The sequence below is a fragment of the Equus asinus genome, chromosome 3, assembly GCF_041296235.1.
Source record: "Equus asinus isolate D_3611 breed Donkey chromosome 3, EquAss-T2T_v2, whole genome shotgun sequence".
Taxonomy (NCBI): Eukaryota; Metazoa; Chordata; class Mammalia; order Perissodactyla; family Equidae; genus Equus; species Equus asinus.
In genome coordinates, this window is record NC_091792.1 from 31,766,767 (window position 1) to 31,786,717 (window position 19,951).

The 19,951-nt window shown below is 36.7% G+C and overlaps 1 protein-coding gene across 16 annotated transcripts in view; it reads right to left on the reverse strand.

Moving 5' to 3' along the window:
• The window catches only part of INPP4B (inositol polyphosphate-4-phosphatase type II B), a 794,515-nt gene that overhangs the window by 639,738 nt on the left and 134,826 nt on the right, over nt 1–19,951 (reverse strand). For 11 of the 16 annotated variants that reach the window (XM_070504821.1, XM_070504820.1, XM_070504819.1 and 8 more), the window contains 2 exons: nt 19,120–19,182; nt 469–570 (listed from right to left, as the gene is read on the reverse strand). The gene's annotated coding sequence lies outside the window, so the exon portion shown is untranslated. The remainder of the gene's footprint in view (nt 1–468; nt 571–19,119; nt 19,183–19,951) is intronic. The other 5 variants (XM_044767204.2, XM_044767203.2, XM_070504818.1 and 2 more) reach the window with 1 other exon arrangement.

Consider the following 19,951-nt stretch of genomic DNA (forward strand, 5'->3'; position numbering starts at 1 on the left):
CTAGGCTGAGGCTAAATAAGTAAGCCTGCCTTTACTAGTTATTTCAAAGACAAATCCTTAAACTGAGGTTTAAAGCAGGGATTTCATACTCATATGCCTACAGGATCCAGATCAGCATCATAAGCGAGTGATGTGGGAAAACGCATACTTTGTACGGTTCTCCTGCATTCTGAAAGGAGAATGCAGGCCTTTTCTAAAGGGAATAGACATTGCGCAGCTCCAGTAAATTATACTGAGATCTTCTGACTGGTTTTTTAAGCTTGAAAATCTAAAATTTGCATGTGAGGCTACTCATTTTAAAATCTGACATTAAAATAATGAGAAACAAACAAACCAAATCTATAGCATCTATGCAGCTGTTGTGAACTATCAATTGATGATTTTGTCTTTAAGCCAATGCGAAAGAAGACAGAATTTGAGACTGCCAATAAATGAATACTAATCCGCCACGTCCATCAATGTCCATACCTTGGATCAGCTCCTCCACCCAATGACAACGCCAAAACTTCAATGTTATCCTCGAGCACCCACCTAACATATACCGTCTCACTCAGCAGAAGATCTTGATTCCTAATTCATAAAGAAAATTACAGACATTAGTAAGCAACCACCTATGTTCCCATTCTCAGTCTACAAACTTGACTATGGTTGGAAGCATCCAAACTCAAAGAGAGGTGATCTTTCTCCTCTTGAACGGGAACCCTCCCACCATTGCCCCTAACATGCCCCCTCCATTAATTATCCTCTTCTTGCAAAGACCTTCATCTTCGTTCTTCTGCTTAACTTAGTAAGAGTCCCATCTTGGGGAGACAAATCTCCTTTGACCTACTGCCTATTGCCTCCTCCTTTAAATTCCCTTTAAAGGTTATTTTTCATACTGTTCTATTAGCTTCATTATTATATTTGTATAGATTTACAGAACAGGAAGCAATCACTTTATTAACTTATGCTAAGTTTTCTAACTTTCAAAAAATATTACTTAATGCTATCTGTTTATTTGATAAAAATTTATTATCCTAGTATATGCCAAGCACGGCTCAAGAATGATCCACTCTAATTGCCAATTGAGGTCAAAGCTCCTCAGCACAGCTAACCCACTCTGCCATGGGTCATGGATCTCCAGCTTGCATGTCAGAGAGTCAGAATAAAACCAAAGCAGGGAAACAGGCTCATATTGTTTAGTTGGCAGGAAACATTTATCTACGAGCACAGCCAATCTGCCTGCTGCACACTGACTCTTAATGATACTAAAATAAGTTGGATTAGTGATCCTATTGATTTTCAGTTTGTGACTACAGATGGAAGGTTAAAAATTCCATATGTAAGGGAGAGATTATGTTTCTGAAAGTTTTAACACAAGTGCCAAAATACGAGACTGGCAGGCATGTAGGGAATGTGAGAGATGGTTTTGAGTGGCAAACTTTTATCTTGATTGCTGCCCACGAGCATGTTTTCTGAATCACAAGTCAAGACCCTAGAGTGGGTTATAGAATCAATTCAGTGGATTGTGGCAAGCATTTTTTAAAAGAAATGATATAAAAGAGAATAGAAAATAGAGTGCATGGCACATATCAAAAGTAGTAATTATGTCATGAAGAAATTATATATGTCACAGTGGATGACAGTATAAAATGTATTTCTTACTGTAGATTGTGGCACAAAATATATCTATTTTTGAACCACTGGTCTGTGTTTATCAGGCTTCATGAAAGAGGAATCTATATTCTCTGCCTACACCTTTTCACTTCCCAATCTCAACATGTTTCTGCTTCAGCAAACCCACTAAAATTGCTCTTGATAATGTCATCAATGGCCTCTATGTGTCAGATTTGATGTACCCCTTCAGATACAATCATAGTTGAATTCTCTGCTGTGCAGAACATTGTTCATTCCTCCTTCTTAAAACTTGCATTGCTTTTGGCTTCTGTGACATCACTTTATTTATTTTTTTAATTTATTTTCTATTGAGGTAACATTGGTTTATAATATTAGATAAATTTCAGGTGTGAATCATTATATTTCAAATTCAGCATAGACTATATCATGTTCAACACCAAAAATCTAGTTATCATCCATCTTCCCCTCTGGTAACCACTAATCTAGTCTTTGTATCTATGTGTTTGTTTGTTGTTGTTGCTGTTATTACCTTCCACATATAAGTGAAATTATACAGTATTTGGCTTTCTCCATCCAACTTATTTTGCTTAGCACAATACCCTCAAGGTCCATTCATGCTGTCACAAATGGCAAGATTTCATCTTTTCTATGGCTGAGTAGTATTCCATGGCATCTCTACACCACATCCTCTTTGCCCATTCATCTGTTCATAGGCACTTAGGTTGTTTTCAAGTCTTGGCTAGTGCCAATAATACTCCAATGAATGTAGGGGTGCATGTATCTTTTCGACTTAGTATTTTCATGTTCTTTGGATAAATACCCTGAGGTGGAATAGCTGGATTAAATGGTAGTTCTATTTTTATTTTTTTAAGGAATCTCCATACTGTTTTCCATAGTGGCTGCACCAGTTTACACTACCACCAGCAGTGTGTAAGTGTTCCCTTTTCTCCATATCCTCTCCAACACTTGCTATTTCTTATCTTTTTACTAATAGCCATCTGACAGATGTGAAGTGATATCTCATTGTAGTTTTGATTTGCATTTCCCTAATAATTAGTGATGTTTAACATCTTTTCACGTGCCTCTTGGACATCTGTATATCTTCTTTGGGAAAATGTCTGTTTAGATCCTCTGCTCATTTTTTAATCAAGTCATTTTTTGTTGTTGTTGATTTGTATGAGTTCTTCATATATTTTTGATATTAGCCCCTTATTGGATATATGATTTGCAAATATCGTCTCCCAATTTTTAGGTTGCCTTTTTTGTTGTTGTTGATGGTTTCTTTTGCCATGAAGAAGCTTTTTAGTTTGATGTAGTCCCATTTGTTTATTTTTTATTTTGTTTCCCTTGCTGAGGAAGCATATTCAAAAAGATATTGCTATGACTGATGTCAAACAGCATACTGCCTATGTTTTCTTCTAGGAGTTTTATGGTTTCACGTCTCACATTCGACCTGAAACACAGGTCTTTAATCCATTTTGAGTTAATTTTTGTGTACCATGTAAGAAAGTGGTCTACTTTCATTCTTTTGCATGTGGCTGTCCAGTTTTCCCAACATAATTTATTGAAGAGACTTTCCTTTCTCCATTGTACGTTCTTGGCTGTGACATCACATTCTAATGATTCTCCTGCCCTCTCCCTGGTGTTTCTCTCTAGGTTTTGTTCTTTGGTTGCTCTCCCTCAGTCTTTCCCTGAATTCCCAGCATTTCTGCAGAATAGAGCACAGGTCTCAGAGATGCCACACACACCAAGGTTGAACCTTATCTCTACCACTTATCACCTCCAATACTACCTTCCTAGTCCCATCTACTACCATCCCTTGCCTTGATTATTGTAATAGCCTAATAACTGGTCTCCCCTTTTGTCTACTCTCAAAGGGTGGCCAGAGCAACCCTGGTAAAAGGAAAGTCAGATCATCTCATTCCTCTGATCAGAACCACTCACTGGCCCTGTGACCTCCTTCAGGTCTTTGCTCCAATAGCATCTTCTCAGTGAGGACTTCCAGACCTCCCTCTTTAAATATACAATTCTATTGCCTCTGCAAGATGCCCTTCCTCCTTCTTGATTTACTTTTCTCCATAGTCCTTGTCTAAAATACCATACAATTATTTATTTTGTTTACTGCAGGTCTCCTCTTACTAGGACATAAGAACCGATAGAAAAAGGATTTCTGTCTATTTTGTAGACTACTATATTCCCAGCATCCAGAATTGGTGGCACATACTAGGAGGCCATTAATATTTGTTGAAAGAAGGAGTGACTATCATCAATGACATATTCTTCTTATCATAATGGTCGGGGTGAGAGTACACTAGGCTATGTAACTCCCACAACTATTCTATGCAGTTCTCTTTCTGTGTCATATATTTTTATAAGGGTTTTTAGCTATTAAGCAAAAAATAAGAGATATTTATAGGAAATTGTCTGAAATTCATAGCCAGGTCTTAATCCTATGTTAGCAGTGTTCCTGATGGCTAACTCTATAAGATGCAAATACCTACATATCGGCCCAGTTCAACAAATAATACAAATGCTGCTTTGGGTTCTTCTTTTTTATCTGCTTCGTCATACACACAATTGCTTCTATTGGTCTAAAGGGTGGTAAAGATAGTTCAATTTGCTTCCTTTATTTTTCTTTAAATAGCCCATAATTGTGCAATAAATGGAGAAAAATATTAATAAATTATTTTCCCATGAAGTATAACCAGATTACAACCTTAGTTGTTTAACTCACCACTATAGCATCTTAAAAGATATTTGCTCCTGTAAAAACACCAATTAATCCATTGATTATTCTTAAAAGCCATGTAGATAAGCAATATGTTATCAGACTCCCAGTAGGTATCAGACTCCTACTAGATTCCTTATAGATTACCATAGTAATGGTTGCTTAAGTCATTTTTCAGAAACTGAGAGTCAACTCCTTGTCCAGTTCAGGCCAGTTGAGATCAATGACCCATCAACTGGGCCTGCACCAATATCCAATAGGTGATCCTTTGACATCAGGAGGGCCAAAAACCCTACCTTCAGATCATACTAATGCCACCATTTTGCAAACATGCATCCTATGAATAGCCATGAAGCTTGACTGTGCTTGAAAACATTATCAATTGCCTAACTTTTCCTTACCTCCAATCATCTATTCCCACACTTCAGACCACCCTGCCCTTTTACCCCACAAATATCCCTAATCCCCGCTTTCAGGGAGGTGGACTTGAGGCTTATTCTCCCATCTCTTCAATTGCCTATCTTGTGAATAAACCCTTTCTCTACTGCAAAACTCATTGTCTCAGTGATTGGCATATTGTGTGGCCAGCAAAATGGGCCTGGTTCAGTAACACCATCAAGATTTTCCCCCTAATAATAATAATAATAATAATAATAATAATAATAATAATAATAAATTTAATCATAGATAAGTACTTCATTATTTAATAATTAAATACTTATTTAATAATAAGTAAGTTCTTTTTCCCTCCATAGGGAGACACAAAAAATGTCAACTAATCTTCTCTCTACTCCCCTAATTTATCCTCATTTAATTTTCACAAACTCACAATAACTCTCTCACTTAGGTATTACTATCATCCCCATTGAACAGATGAGAAATTGAGGCATGAAAGACTAGAAAGATTGTTCAAGGTCACTAATATATCAGCCATGATTTTGACTCTGGAACCTAAGACATGGAAGGAGATGGGGTTATAGGATAGAGAAAATATCTTGATAAATGTGATTGGTTGTGAGGGGGGTAAGAACAAAAAGAGGAGCCAAGGATGACTCTCAGGTTTCTGGCTTGAGTGACTGGGTGAATGATGTTTCCTCCAATGATCTATACAAAGAAGAGGTTTAGAGTATAAGTTTATCAGATCAATTTTGGACATAGGTTCAAGACGCCAGTGGGAAAACAATTTTGAAGTTTAGAACTGTGCCCTGGGCTGGAGATAAAAATATGGAACTCAAAAGCATTCAGGTAGAATCCAAAATCATAGAAGCAGGTGAATCCATCAGTTCACCCAGGAAGAATTCACTACATTTGGCAAATAGAAAATAAGTGACTATTTAAGAAAGATGAATTTTATTGAAATGAGAGAGTGAATGAAAGACTGTTATAGGTCAAAGAGTGAATGGTTGGCAAGGAAGTAGAAACAATGAGAGTAATCTACTCTTCTGAAAAATAGGTATTTGCAAAGGGGAAGGAAGTGACTGAATGCTATCTGGAAGTCAAAGGAGCTATTAAAATTTTCTTCACCTAGTCATCTCCCTTTTGACACCTTCTAAAATTGACCTTCCTAGAAACATAGCTCTGAAAGTCTCATGTCCCAGGAAAGACCTTGCTGGAGATGGCTGGCCATCCTCCGACTTCCCAGGAACCCCCCTGAAACAGCCGTCTTTAGGAAACACTCCATGTTATGGCCTCTCCCACATCATCAAGGTCTTAGGATCCTGCTCATTTAGGAAAGTTAATCTGTACAGATAGATGTTAATAGATAAAGTGTTACTCTTATCAGGTAACTCATGTTATAAAGCAGTCCCTCTTGGGAATCTATATTTTATTCTAAAGCAGCATTTCACAAAGTATGCTTCACTGAAACCTAGTACTATTAGATACAATGAGTATAACATAAAAATATACTAAAGTATAAAAGGTGTCATGGTCCACAAATTTTAGGAAATGCTGGGTTAAACAGGTTTCTTTACGGCAGGATTTTCAGAGACTAATATTCTAATGTGCATCATAAAACTACAGGAGAGAGATATGAAATTCAGCATTTCCCAAAACTATCTGATTATAGGACTTTTTAAAAGCATCATCACATGGGTCAGAAATTTAGGGAAATTTCTTCCTATAGGAACAACGTTAGTGGAGGTTATTTGGAGCAATACGACAAATTGATTAGAGGTCAAAATCAGCACTGTTTTAATCATACCAGCTATCATCCCGTTGAGCAGCCACATTTTCTTCAGTTCACCCCACTTTCAGCATTCTCCTCACACAATAACATTAATTCCAGGACAATCACTTTTAATGGGAATGGACTCTTGCTTGAAAGTTTAAGTGCTCGCTTTTCTTTTTGATCGACAAAATTCTAAGGACTCCATAATAAGAACTGGGATTAGGACTCGTGGTGATTTTTATTTCACAGTCCTGTGCGACTGACTACAGATGAAATAGAGTTAATGGATAAACTCATTGATCGTTGATATTATTTCCTCACTTCTATTTGTTGTTGTTTTTTCCTTTTATAGCTTGCAAGCTCAGTTGTTACAAGGAAAATCAATAAACAAGCTTTCAAGGAAACTTATACCCAGGGAGGATAAAGGCCCTTTTGCCTTTATGTTATTCTTTTTCTTTTTTAAGGAAGTAATATCCACTCCACAGCTAGAGTTCACTTCCAAGTCAACAGAAGCCCTGTGTGCTCGTGAAGGCTCTCTGCGGGGAGAACAAGATGCCCTAGTACTTTCAGAGGGATATCTTTTGTTACCAGGGACAACTTCAGTGAATTGAATTGTTCTGAAAGTCAGGCAGGATTGAAGGAAGGGAACCAACACAGCCAAGAAAATCAATCATTCTCTACAAACAAGGGGCTAGAGAAATATGTAGGTAAGGCCACAAAAGGCAACCCCTTCATGTGAATGTAAATGAAACATAACCTTATTAACCGGAAGAGAGATTCTCATCTCTGTCCTCTCCTGGAGCTCATTCCTATGACACAGAGACCAGATCCTTTAGACTTTTGCTCTGGGTCAAAAGATTTTTGGCACTGCGTGCCACTATTTAAAGGAGTTAGCCTTGGGCTACATGTGTGAGTTACAAATCAGGCAGCACTTTTCAAAAGAATGTAGTGAGAGGGTTACAACATGCAACATGTTATCCAGTAGTTACATATAAATATTGAGCACTTGAAACATGGTTAGCATAGCTAAAGAATTGCCAATTTTATTTAATTTTAATTAATACAAATTTAAATAATCACACGTACCAAGTGCCCACCACATTGGACAGCATACCACTAGAGAATGGGAGTTGAATTTATCAAGTCAGGATTCCCAGCCCTTTAATAAGGGTATAGAGCAAGTTGGATATCCCCAACTCATTTTCTCCAACCAATTCCATCCAAGCAAAACTGTATCTCAAAGCCAACAGGGGGTAAAAAAACAAGAGTCAATAAAAAATGTCCATATCTACATGGTAAATCAAAGGCATGAATCAAAGTTGAATGGCAGTCACTGGATGGAAGGAGGGTCTGACATGTGTTTTAGTAAGAAAAGAGACTCCTCAAAAAGACATCTGAACACCCATGTCCATTTCAGCATCATTTGTAATAGCCAAGACATGGAAACAACCTAAACGTCCATTGATGAATGAATGGATTAAGAAATGTGATACACACACACACACACACACACACACACACACACACACTGGAATATTATTCAGCCATAAAAAAAAAAATAACGAAATCTTGCCATTTGCGACAACATGGGTGAAACTTTAGGGCATTATGTTAGGTGAAATAAGTCAGACAGAAAGATAAATACCATATGATCTCACTTATATGTGGAATCTAAAAAAAAAAAAAGCAAGCTCATAGACACAGAAAACAGATTGGTGGTTGCCAGAGGTGGGGGTTGGGAGGGTGGGTAAAATAGGTGACTGCCTAACAACACCTCAAAATTTAGTGGCTTAAATCAAGAACATTTGTTTTGTTTATGAATCTGCAACTTGGATGGGGCCCATGGAGAGACAGTGCATCTGTGTTCCAGTCATCACCACCTAAATTATCCCAAGGCTGGGAACTGGGATCATCTGAAGACTTGCTCACTCACATGGCTGGCAGATGATGCTGGCTATTGGCTGCCTTAGACTATCAATCAGAACACCTTAAAAATGGCTACTACCAGACAGAGGAAGACAAACATTGTATGATTTCACTCATTCATGCAACATAAACAAACACATGGACAAAGAGAACTAGTTAGTGGTTACCAAGGGGAAGGGGGTTGGAGTGGACACAAAGGATGAAGGGGCATACCCATATGGTGACTGACAAAAATAATGTACAACTGAAATTTCACAATGTTGTAAACTATCATAACCTCAATAATAAATAAATAAATAATGGCTACTGTATGAAGCCCAGACTTTCTTACAACGTGATGATGACTGGGTTCCAAGGGAAAGTGTCCAGAAAAAGAAAATCAGGAGGGTTTTGTGTCCTCTTAAGACCTAGCTTTGGAAGTCACATAGCATCAGTTCTACAGTACTCTGCCCATCAGAGAAGACACAAACTCAGTCAGGTTCAAGGGAAAGGAAAACAGTCTCCACCTCTTGATGGGGAGTGCCAAAGAGGTTCTGGAAGAGCACATGTGACTAGATATATTGCTGCAGACATTTTTGCAAAATAATCCACCACTGTTAGATAAAATAGTTTAGGTTTCAAGTAACAGAAACTTTAGTCAAGTCAGACTAGTAACAATAAAGAAACTTATTGTTTTAAGAAAGAAGTAAGCTTAAAGTTTCAAGTATGGCTGGATCCAGTGGCTCAAATGAGGCAATAGCATCTTTCTCATACTTGCTCATTCATTCTCTGTTTCTTATCTCTCTCTTTTTTTTTTCAACTATCTCATTATCTTCTCCAAATGGCAGAACAAAAAGTTACTGGCAGCTCTAAGTCAACATTCTGACAATTTTTGATCCTAAAGGAAGAGTCTTTCTCTTGCAAATCAAGTCTCATGGAAGAACTGTGCTTAATTTTGTTTAGGTCTCATGCCCACTCCTTGTCCAATCACTGGGTCCTGGGAAATGAAATTCCATGATAGGCCAGGTAAGGGTCACAAGTCCACCCTAGCAGCAAGTTATTTAATCTCATTGCATTTCAGTTTTCTAACATGTAGAATGGGGATTCTGGCAGCTTGATTGCTACCCTGACACCACCCTGAGGACAAGCTCAGTTTAGACTGTTGGGGGAAGAGAGATCATGTAGAGGAAAGTAGGGTCAAGCCAGTTGTCCCAGCTGAAGTTACAGACACTTAAGAGAGCTCAACCAAGATCAGCAAAACCAACCCACAGCTGACTTTCCAGCTGACTGCAGGTACATGAGTAAACTCAGCTAAGAGCAGCGTAAACCACCCAGACAATCTGCAGACTTGCACAAATGAGTTTTGCTCATTGCGTGTTTGTTCCACAGTATTACGACAAAACTGACACAGAGATAACAGTAGGCCCTAATTCTTAGCACTGTGTTTAGAACAGTGCCTGGCATCAAATAAGTAGTCAATAAATATTTGCTATTATTATTATCCATAATTTGCCAGAACATACAATGTGAGTGGGGTAGTTTCCTAAAGAAAAAAAGGTTCCCACACCAAACTCCAAAAACAAACGAAATTAAAAATGAGATGTCTACCACAAGTTTCATGTGGTCTAATAAAGAAAGAATACTGATCTATTAAATTTTTAGCAGTTTTAATAAATTCATCAGAAAAAGTAAGCATATTCTCATAATGGGAAGCAAGGCATTTATTACCAATGCAGTAAAAGTAGACGATCAAAGACCTTCACACATCCTATATAAATATCTAATATCTGATCTATGCCCAGCTATCATATCACTAATTAGATCAAATATCAAACTTCTTCCTTGCAGAATGGACAGTAACACTTTTATGACATGACTAATTGCTGTTGATAATGACATTTATATAAGGTCAAAAATTAGGATGAGTCATTTTATCTGTACCCAGTTTTTTCAGACACAATAATTTTATATCTGACACTATTTTCAACTGTGGAATTTAATAGAATAGTTGCATTAGCTCCCAGAAAACATTATTATACCTTAGCTTTACAAAAACTGGAGAAACGCATGACTCAGAGCCTCACCCTTCTGTGTGAGTGTGTGCATACTGGGGGTAGGGGGCTTCTTTCTTGGCTGCTCTTCTGTCTACATTGTCTCTCTCAGGTGAGTCATTCATCCACTCACGCAGCTTCAGTCAAATTCTATGACAGTTTATAAACTCCATCTCAGGTTGCAACTCCTCTTTTGAACCTAATTCTATATTTCCACTTGTTTGACTTTTGTACTTGGATGCTCTGCCATTTTCTTCCTCAACAGGTCTTAATGTGAATCATCCTCTCCATCAACCATCAAACACTATCATTTAATTTGTTAAGTGATAACTCAATGTAAATAAAACTCCTAGTTCAGTTCCTCACACATAGCAAAAGCAGGATAAATGGTAATTATCACCAATCTTGTTATTACTCTTATTTTCTAATTTTGTCTTCACAATAACCCTAGATATGGCTGTGGAAAGTATTATTATCCCATTTTATTGATGAGGAAAATAATACACCAAGAGGGTAAGATCAACAAATACATAAGTACTGGTGAGGTGGGCAGGTAGAGCTGTAAACATACACCAAGATTAATAATGACTGTTATTATGAATTATTATGAAGAATGATAAATTGGAGACTAAATTTTATGGATGTGAATTTTGAGACCGACTTGACAGAACTAACAGTAGTTAATATAATATTAAGCATTTACTGTGTGCCAGTAACTATTGTAAGTTAATAGTAATATCATAAGTTAATACCAGCATTAACTCACTTATTATTTAAGTATTTTTCTTTCCCAGTTTTGTAGAAGAAACCAATATGAGACCTAATGGGTTAAACAGCTTGTATTAGGTCAGGCAGAAATAAGCTAACAAATCCCAATCTGGGATTTGAATATAGACCATCTGGATCCCAAGAAGTGTTCCCACTACACTCTGTTGTCTCTGAAATGAAGAATAAGAAGTTGAGAGAGAGAAGAATAAAGCAATGGTAAATGCAAAGTCAAGAAGTAGAAATAAGTAAATCCTACTCAGGGTTGATCCACCTCCATGTATGGGCAACGAGGCCACGTCTGGGTGTGGAATTCGGGTAGAAATGAGATTGGGAAGATTTGGGAAGCAGTGGCAGAAAAGTGGTCTCTGAATGTCAGGTTGAGATGTTTGAATTTCTGGAACAGCCCAAAGGGAACATGACACTCTTTCTACTTTTACTTAATCTATGTCAATGCACAGGGAAATGAACACGTTAAGGACAAAAGCACTGGTGCATATGGAAGTAGGAGTTCGTTTCTTAATGTGGAGTTAGAACAGTTTGTTTAAAATTGGAAGCATCTCTATTTGAAATACTTCACGAACATCTGAGTCATTTAACTATTTATAAATAATGAAGCAAGTGGCAGTCTGAAGACAGATGCCCTGGTCACATCCCAGCCCTGACCCCTTCTAGGAGATTAAGTACTGGAAGCATAGGATGGACTGTTACAGATCAAGCAAGCTGCGTGCTTCCACATCAGGCTCAATGTTGAGAGTGTCTTAACTGAACATCTGGCTAATAATGTGCCTTCCATTTACAAACAGCACTTACTCACTTCATCTGCTCTATGTGAGGAAATTGCATGGGTCAAGTAACTGCAGCATGATTTCAAATGTTCGTCTCATCACCTAAAACATAATTAAGAGTAAGAACCACAGTCTTGGGGAAAATCTTGGTAAGTCCTTTTTACTAGTAGTTCTAAAACAGAAATGCAAAAAATAAGAAACAATGATAATCTTGTAAAGTTAAACTAATAATTCTCAAATATAACACCTTCAATATGAAAGGAATTATTTTTTTAGCCCACCTACTAGTTGAGTTAGCCCCCACCTCAGTGCACCAAGACAATTTTTAAAAATCTTAAAAGTGATGAGGATATATTACATTAGTATGTCGCTTGTTAGAACTGGTGTCAAGAAAGAAAATGTTTTCCTAATTCTTTTTTCCAGCTTTTCCTAAGTTTTTTTTTTTTTTTAATGAGGAAGATTGGCCCTGAGCTAACATCTGCACCAATCTTCCTCTGATTTATATGTGGGGTGCCTCCACAGCATAGCTTGATGAGTGGTGTGTAAGTCTGTGCCTGGGATCCAAACCTGCAAACCATGGGCCACCAAAGCAGAGCATGCAAAACCAACCACTATGCCACCAAGCCAGCTCCTAAGATATATATTTTTCTTTTTCTTTTTCTTTATTTATTTATTTATTTTTAAAGATTTTATTTTTTTTCCTTTTGCTCCCCAAAGCCCCCCCATACATAGTTGTATATATTCTTTGTTGTGGGTCCTTCTAGTTGTGTCATGTGGGACGCTGCCTCAGTGTGGTGTGATGAGCAGTGCCATGTCCGCGCCCAGGATTTGAACCAAGGAAACACTGGGCTGCCTGCAGCGGAGCGTGCAAACTTAACCACTTGGCCACGGGGCCAGCCCAAGATACACATTTTTAAATACGTTGAAAGCAGGATTTTTCCAAGGGAGAGAAATGGGAGCAATTCTACCTTTTTCTTAATCATTTAAAAATCTGCTTGGTACTAGGTCAACTCATAGCCAATTACCTAAGACTGAGTTCTAACCAGTGACTAAAATCCAACAGATTAGTCTGAATCTTCCTGCTAATGTGAATCTGATTTGACCAGATATTAATCGCATGATTTAAAATAATGTTACTAGTACTTATTGAACATTGGCCACTACTACAATTTTCTTATTAATTTCTGGAAAAAACATTTGAGATACTTTTACCTGCTATTTTAAGGACTAAACTATCATACGTGCTATAATTCATGGAAAATATCATTTTTGGGAATTTCTAGTTTGTTTTCTTTGTCAACTGGTGAGCAAACACACATAACTTCTTGGCACCTATCAAAACGCTCCAAGTGTCTTGTAACAACAGAGCACAGATCCTGAAAGCTTTAGACATTACTAAGCAAACAGCGCACAGATGTGCATGCTGAAAAATTAATACCACACAATCTTCTGATGGGCTGCAGCACCAAAAAAGCCTCTGCAAAAACACAATGGAACAAACCCAGAGCACAAATACTCATGCAACCGTGACATAAATGAATCATAAAACCTTGAAACAGAAGTTCATAGCTCTGACATCAGGTACAACTTCTAAAAACTTAGCCACACACATAGTTCTTCATGCCACTTCATTGGTAGAGGGAATACTGGAAGTAAAAGTAACTGGTTACATGCAAACAGAAACCAGTTGAAAAAATAGTTTCCAATTTTTTTATGACGATTGGAATCCTCCTTCTCATACCTCAAAACATACTTTTTAAATTTTCAAAATAAGTACCTCCCATTCTTACATAAGATGCTCTAATGAAGTAACAATTTTTTGTGTTGTTATGAATTAAGGCCCCAGGAACCCTAGGAGGTTGCTGCTGACATCTAGTGGCGTAACTTTTAAAATGCCAAATGCATTAAAAATACATTTCCAGAGAAAAGGACAAACATACATATATATGCACTTGCAAAGTCTGGTGGACATCCCATGTTATAAATTATTGCCTCTGCCCACACCACTCTGCCTCCAATGATTTGCTTCCCCTTCCAAAGTAATGCCAGTATTGCAAAACCGAAAACTAACACAACTGCGAAAGCCATAAGGAACCAACACCCTCAAAGTCCTTAGTCCTCTACCGGGAAATGCCAATTCTCTGCGAGCCCCAATTCCCAAAGGCCTGCTCCAACCCCAACAGTCCTAATTTCATCTCAACTCCCCAAATAACCATAGCTCTTCCCCAACCTCCGCACCTAGCATTTAGGTAGTTTTAGGGTCCTAGCCTAAAAAGACTCTATGGTAGAGCTGGGAATATGTTATTTCAGACTGCATATACGCAAACAGACACACACATTCAAAATGGCCACAAAATCCCTAGGCATGAGATTCAACAGTTATTGAAAACTTAAAAATTGCTAGTAGGGTCTGCTTTAATGGCTTCCAGCTATCCACGAATAATGATGTACAGAAGAACATAGAAGAAATTAAATTTGTGAAAAATGATAAGGAGCATGGAGATAACTTCTACAAGCATGAAAAAAGATTTACTTTGTAGCCTCTATATGTATGTATGTAAGGTGTGAGTCTGTGTGTGTGTGTGTGTGTGTAATGAGAGAGAGAGAGAGAGACTCTCAAGTTCTGCATGTACCCTCACTCCAGCTGAAGCATTTATGAATACAGTATGTAAATACTGAATTGATGAATGAATGAGGTGGCAAATTACAATATAATTTTTTTTCCTGTTGATTCTGATGTAAGATATGCAGTAGGCAGTATCCGCATAAGGCAGTGTTTTGCTCTTAGGCTACAGTGCTTTTGTTGAGTAGCTCAGGTTAGATTTTTCTCCAATGACATGTGCAAATGACATGGCACAAAACCAATGGGTGACAGAATTAGGCAATCTCCCCTTGGTGAAGACAGTGTGTTTCAATAGTTGAAAATTATTTGCTTTATAAATTAGTATATTTTAATTTTAGATTTTATTCTCATTGAAAAGATATGATAAAGGGAGAGTAGGTTCTCAAGGTAGTCCTAATTAACGCAAAACAGAGCTAAATTATAACTCTCATAATACAAAGGAATCTGTTAGACTTTTAAATATTCCTCCAGTGGAAATCCTGGAGATGTAAGGAGCCCATTCATTCAAAGAGTGCCTACTTCACTCAGAAGTGGGAGTAAAAGTAGATGGCAGAAAGATCTTCTTTACTATCACACTGAAGGAAAAAAATCCCATGTCTGTGTGTGTACCTTTATACATAATAAAATAAAATTATACATATGTACACATATACATATAACCACACATACACACATGCACACATGAGAACTACTATGTAGTTCTCTACTAGGTAGAGGAATAAGAGACAAAGAAGATTGGGCATTCAGAGTGGATTTTTCAGCACAAGGTAAGACAAGAATGTTTAGGATATGTAGTGGAATAAGAGAGAAACAAATAAAGTAAGAAACAGGTGGGAAATAGATGGAAAAACCTGAATATTAGCAGCAGTCGACAATGCTATGTCTTATAGTCTTGTGAGTTTTTAAAAAAGCTTTTAAAAGATGGAGTATCCCACAGAATCTAATACTCAGAAGAGTGAAGAATACCAAGAACTTTTGCGAATGACAAAAATCATATAAACCAAAAAAGGCATATTCTGTAAAATTATCATAATTGCCATTTCTCATGTAAATTCTCTGTAAGAATTACTTTTTAATCACTTCTCTTTGAAAACGTTCAATGATTTATTCTCTGACTTGCAGTTTAAGTACTCTTTGGCAGCAGGCTTTGCCTGATGTCATAGCTATATTTTTGTAAAGCATTGCATATATCATACATGGAATCTAATTCCGGCAATGTGACAATCACATCACACCTCTCATCACGTGCCATAGAAGCATTTCTAACTCTCATTTAAATTCATGGTCATTAATGTTTTAATCAACCCGCAAGTTGTGATGTTTTATTTTCCATTGTTACTTTATAGTAGGCATGTAATAAATAATATAAAATATAATTTGTAGTAAGCTCTTAAAATACCAAATTTTTATCCTTTCAAAAACTTAACATGTATTCCATCTACAACATTTTCTACAGCCAATAATAATAAACCACGATGAAACAAATCTTTAAATAATATATTCATAAGTTACTTCTTAATACCCTTGAACATAAGTAATATGATACTCTAGCCTTATGACACAGTTTATTTTCAATTCTCAAAATTGTATTTATACTGGGGCCGGCCCACTGGCATAGTGGTTATGTTCATGCGCTCCGCTTCGGCGGCCCAGGGTTTGCTGATTCAGATCCCAGGTGCAGACCTATGCACCACTTATCAAGCCATGCTGTGGTAGGCGTCCCACATATAAAATAGAGGAAGACGGCACGGATGTTAGCTCAGGGCCAGTCTTCCTCAGTAAAAAGGGGAGGAGTGGCAGCAGATGTTAGCTCAGAGTGGATCTTCCTCAAAAAAAAAAAAATAACTGTATTTATACTGAGCCCAGATTTCAACCTGGAATACATCAAAAAATTGCAGAATCCTCAATATTCCATTTCAATTTCCCACAGAAAAAGTTAAATATGTGTGAGAATAAAAGTTATTATTCTTACAAAATAAAAATAAATTAGAGATGTGAAGTTTTCTTAATTGAAATTCAATCTATTTCCATGACAGATAAACCTATGTAAAAATGGAACAGAATAACAGTCTCTATTTTTGTATGTAATCTTATTAGCTATATAGAAGGATAATTTCGACCTGACTAGTTGAAGTTGCCTCTCTCTTTGGATGACAAAATTAAGAATATTGTGACTAACAGGCACAAATAACTTAACCTAATAAAACGCTACATGAAAAGTTATTTAAATGCTCCTGTTAAAAGAGTCAAATGTAGAACTTTCAGGTATCTGCACACACAAAAGTTCCTGTTAATCCAATAGCTTTCTCTCGGAGCTCCATCGCCACAGGGAATCCTACACGAAATGAGTGTTAGTCATCATGCGCAACTGAGAAAAGATGTATGGTCCCATTTGTCTAGAAATAGCACCTTCACTAATATGTCTTAAACTCCTACTATTTAAACATGGAAATTTAAATGTACATAACCCATCTGAGATAATCAAGACAGAGCATCAATACATTAGCATTCTTTGTCTTATTAACAGGATTTTTTCTAAGATTGCAAGCACCCTATTTCAGTGAATCCAAAGGACCAACCCAGAGAGATGATGACATGAATGCCACCTCTCCCACCTCAAGTTACTCCTCCACACCATACTCCCAACCTCCACACAAACGCATACATCACAAAGCATAATCTCTTTGGGTGTTTTATCACTCCAAAGCACTTGGACTCTGGCAATATACACAACTATTCCTTTACTCTCGTGTTAGGAAGAAGCAAATTTTATTACTCTGGGTACGTTATGGTAGGAATTTTACCACGTTAGTGGAAATTACCCTTCTTCCACTCCACATCTCCCTTTCTTACATTCAGTTCAGAATAAGGTTGTCCATATCTTAAATAAATAAAACAAGAGCCTAACAAAATTTAATATATTAGTATATACAACCTCCTAAAAAAGAAAAAAATTCACACAAATGCATCCTAGATAGCCTGTGCTCCCTTCATCCTTTATTTTTATTCTAAAGGGCATGGATCCTTGACCCTCTTCATTGACTTCATCTCATTCATTGTGTTTCTTTCTCTCTTTACTGTGTCATCTTCCATCAATTCTCCCTCAACAAGTACTTTTCTACCACTTCCCTCCCTATGTCTGTATCACATACCTCAGCTTCAACCTCTTCCACGTATTGTCTGTATTAGTTCTCATAATAATGACTCTCTTTGGGGAGTCACAGTTAACAGTTCTATGTAAAAGCCAAACTTCAATTGATGTCATTAACCACTTAAAAATCCTTTATAGTTTGAATTAACATTTAGTATAGACAAAACTTGAATAGATTGCCTATAATTCAAAATAGGGGAGAGAAGCTGAATCCTTAAGGGGTTTAAACCTCCTTTGAAGAATTGACTGAAAACTAGAAATAAGTAGAAACACCCCAATTTGTAACTCAACTTAACGATTTATTTTTGTTCAACTGCAAATTAAAGTTCAGAAACAAATTTTTCTGCTGATGCCCATTAAATTTAAATGCTATCTTTGTTTCAGCACTCATTTGTTTTTTGGAATTCAACAATTTGTCAAAAATAAAACCCAATCAGTTCCAATTAGTATGCAGCCTAATATACATTTCAATAAATCTATTATGTGTGTTCCTTTACATACAACTAGAAGTTGATAGATGGGTCTAGTTCCCATCGTAATTCTGATCTTTCAGAAACTTTTCTATAAAACTTTTGAGATAGCAGCTTTATTCATAAAACATATATGCATTGTATATCTCCGTCTATACCAACCTTTTGTTTACATATATGTTATTAGAATATTTGCATGAATATTCATATTCTTAGGCCAACATATGTAAATAAATTATAGCAATTTGAAAATTTAGTAACTAAATATGCAATCTGTTGAGCACAATCAGGCATGCTATTCAACAACTATATAATATAATTCAATCTTTCCAAAGAAACTATATGTTTTGTATGAAGGTGTCTTCATAAAACTTGAAGTTTTCTAGGAATTTCTAATGAAATTTTTTGTGTATTCAAAAAATAATATGTAAAGCCATCTGACTAAAGCTTAAATAAAAAGGAAAATCTCATCACTGTACCCTGACAAGAAGCTAATTCTCTTACTGTCTGTCATTTGTAAATATGATACATTGATTGGAGTTATTTCCAAACAAAGAGAATACAATCTTCTAGTCAAGATCCTACTCATGTACTAACATAAGTGAAAGAATAGTGCCAGCAAATTAACCATTTTCCACAATGTTTTGATAAGCTAATATATATTTTAAATTTTATTGTCCACTTCATAAATATGATAATCATCATAAATCATTCCCTCTACATTTCAGATAATGATTTACTTTTTTGATAGGTTATTCAATAGCTAAAACCAGTAATCAAAGAAAGCCAACTCATTTCATGTATCAGAGGTAAACAGATTTTAAAATATATCAATTCAAAATAAGAATTACCTTGGCCTGATTTTTCATAAAAGACAGCAGATCTATTGCCAGGTAACACCATTTCTTTGAGTTCTGTGGGCAAAAAGAAAAGAGATTAGTAAAAACAACCTTTCTTTTCACTCTTTAAATACTTCTTAAAGAAGATTCATTAGTAATAAAGGTCAGAGAGGAAAATCATTTGACAAAATATTCAGCTCCATTCAGCAGGTGCCTTGGGAACCATTTGCCTTAAATGCCAAATAACTTCCCCAAAGGTCCCCTCTCCCCTGCAGGTGGGGAAATGGGTGACTGAGGCAGGTACTCAGTCCTGTTTCCTTCCCTTCTCTCTCTTTTCTCGCATGGGAACAAGACCAACACTAGAGCAAGGAAAAGCATTAGCTTCTGTCATTTCAAAAGATAAGATGTAGGCTATGTTGGGACAGAACATTTACTTGGAATACAACTGACTGAAATGGAATTTGCAATTATCTAAATTTACTTTCCTCCCTCCCCCAGTGAGTATGGGTTTTAAAATATTCATGAAAGTTTGGGTGTTTTCCTATTCTGTCTTTCCACAAAAGTGATAAAATGAGATATTGTGGGATGACTCTGTAAATAATTGCAGATTACCCTGCTTATGAGATGCAATTTCAGAGCTTTTCTATGCTGCAACGAGGAGGAAAGTACTTTATAGAAGTCAAAAGTTATGAAAATATATCTTATTCCCTCCCTTAGCATACAACAATCTTGAGGAGTATCCCATAAAGGATTTTATTGCATCATTATCTGAATGTTCAGATTGGAGGATAAGAAATTCAAGCCTGAGCAATAGCTTTCCAGAGAGGACTGTCACAGAGATAGG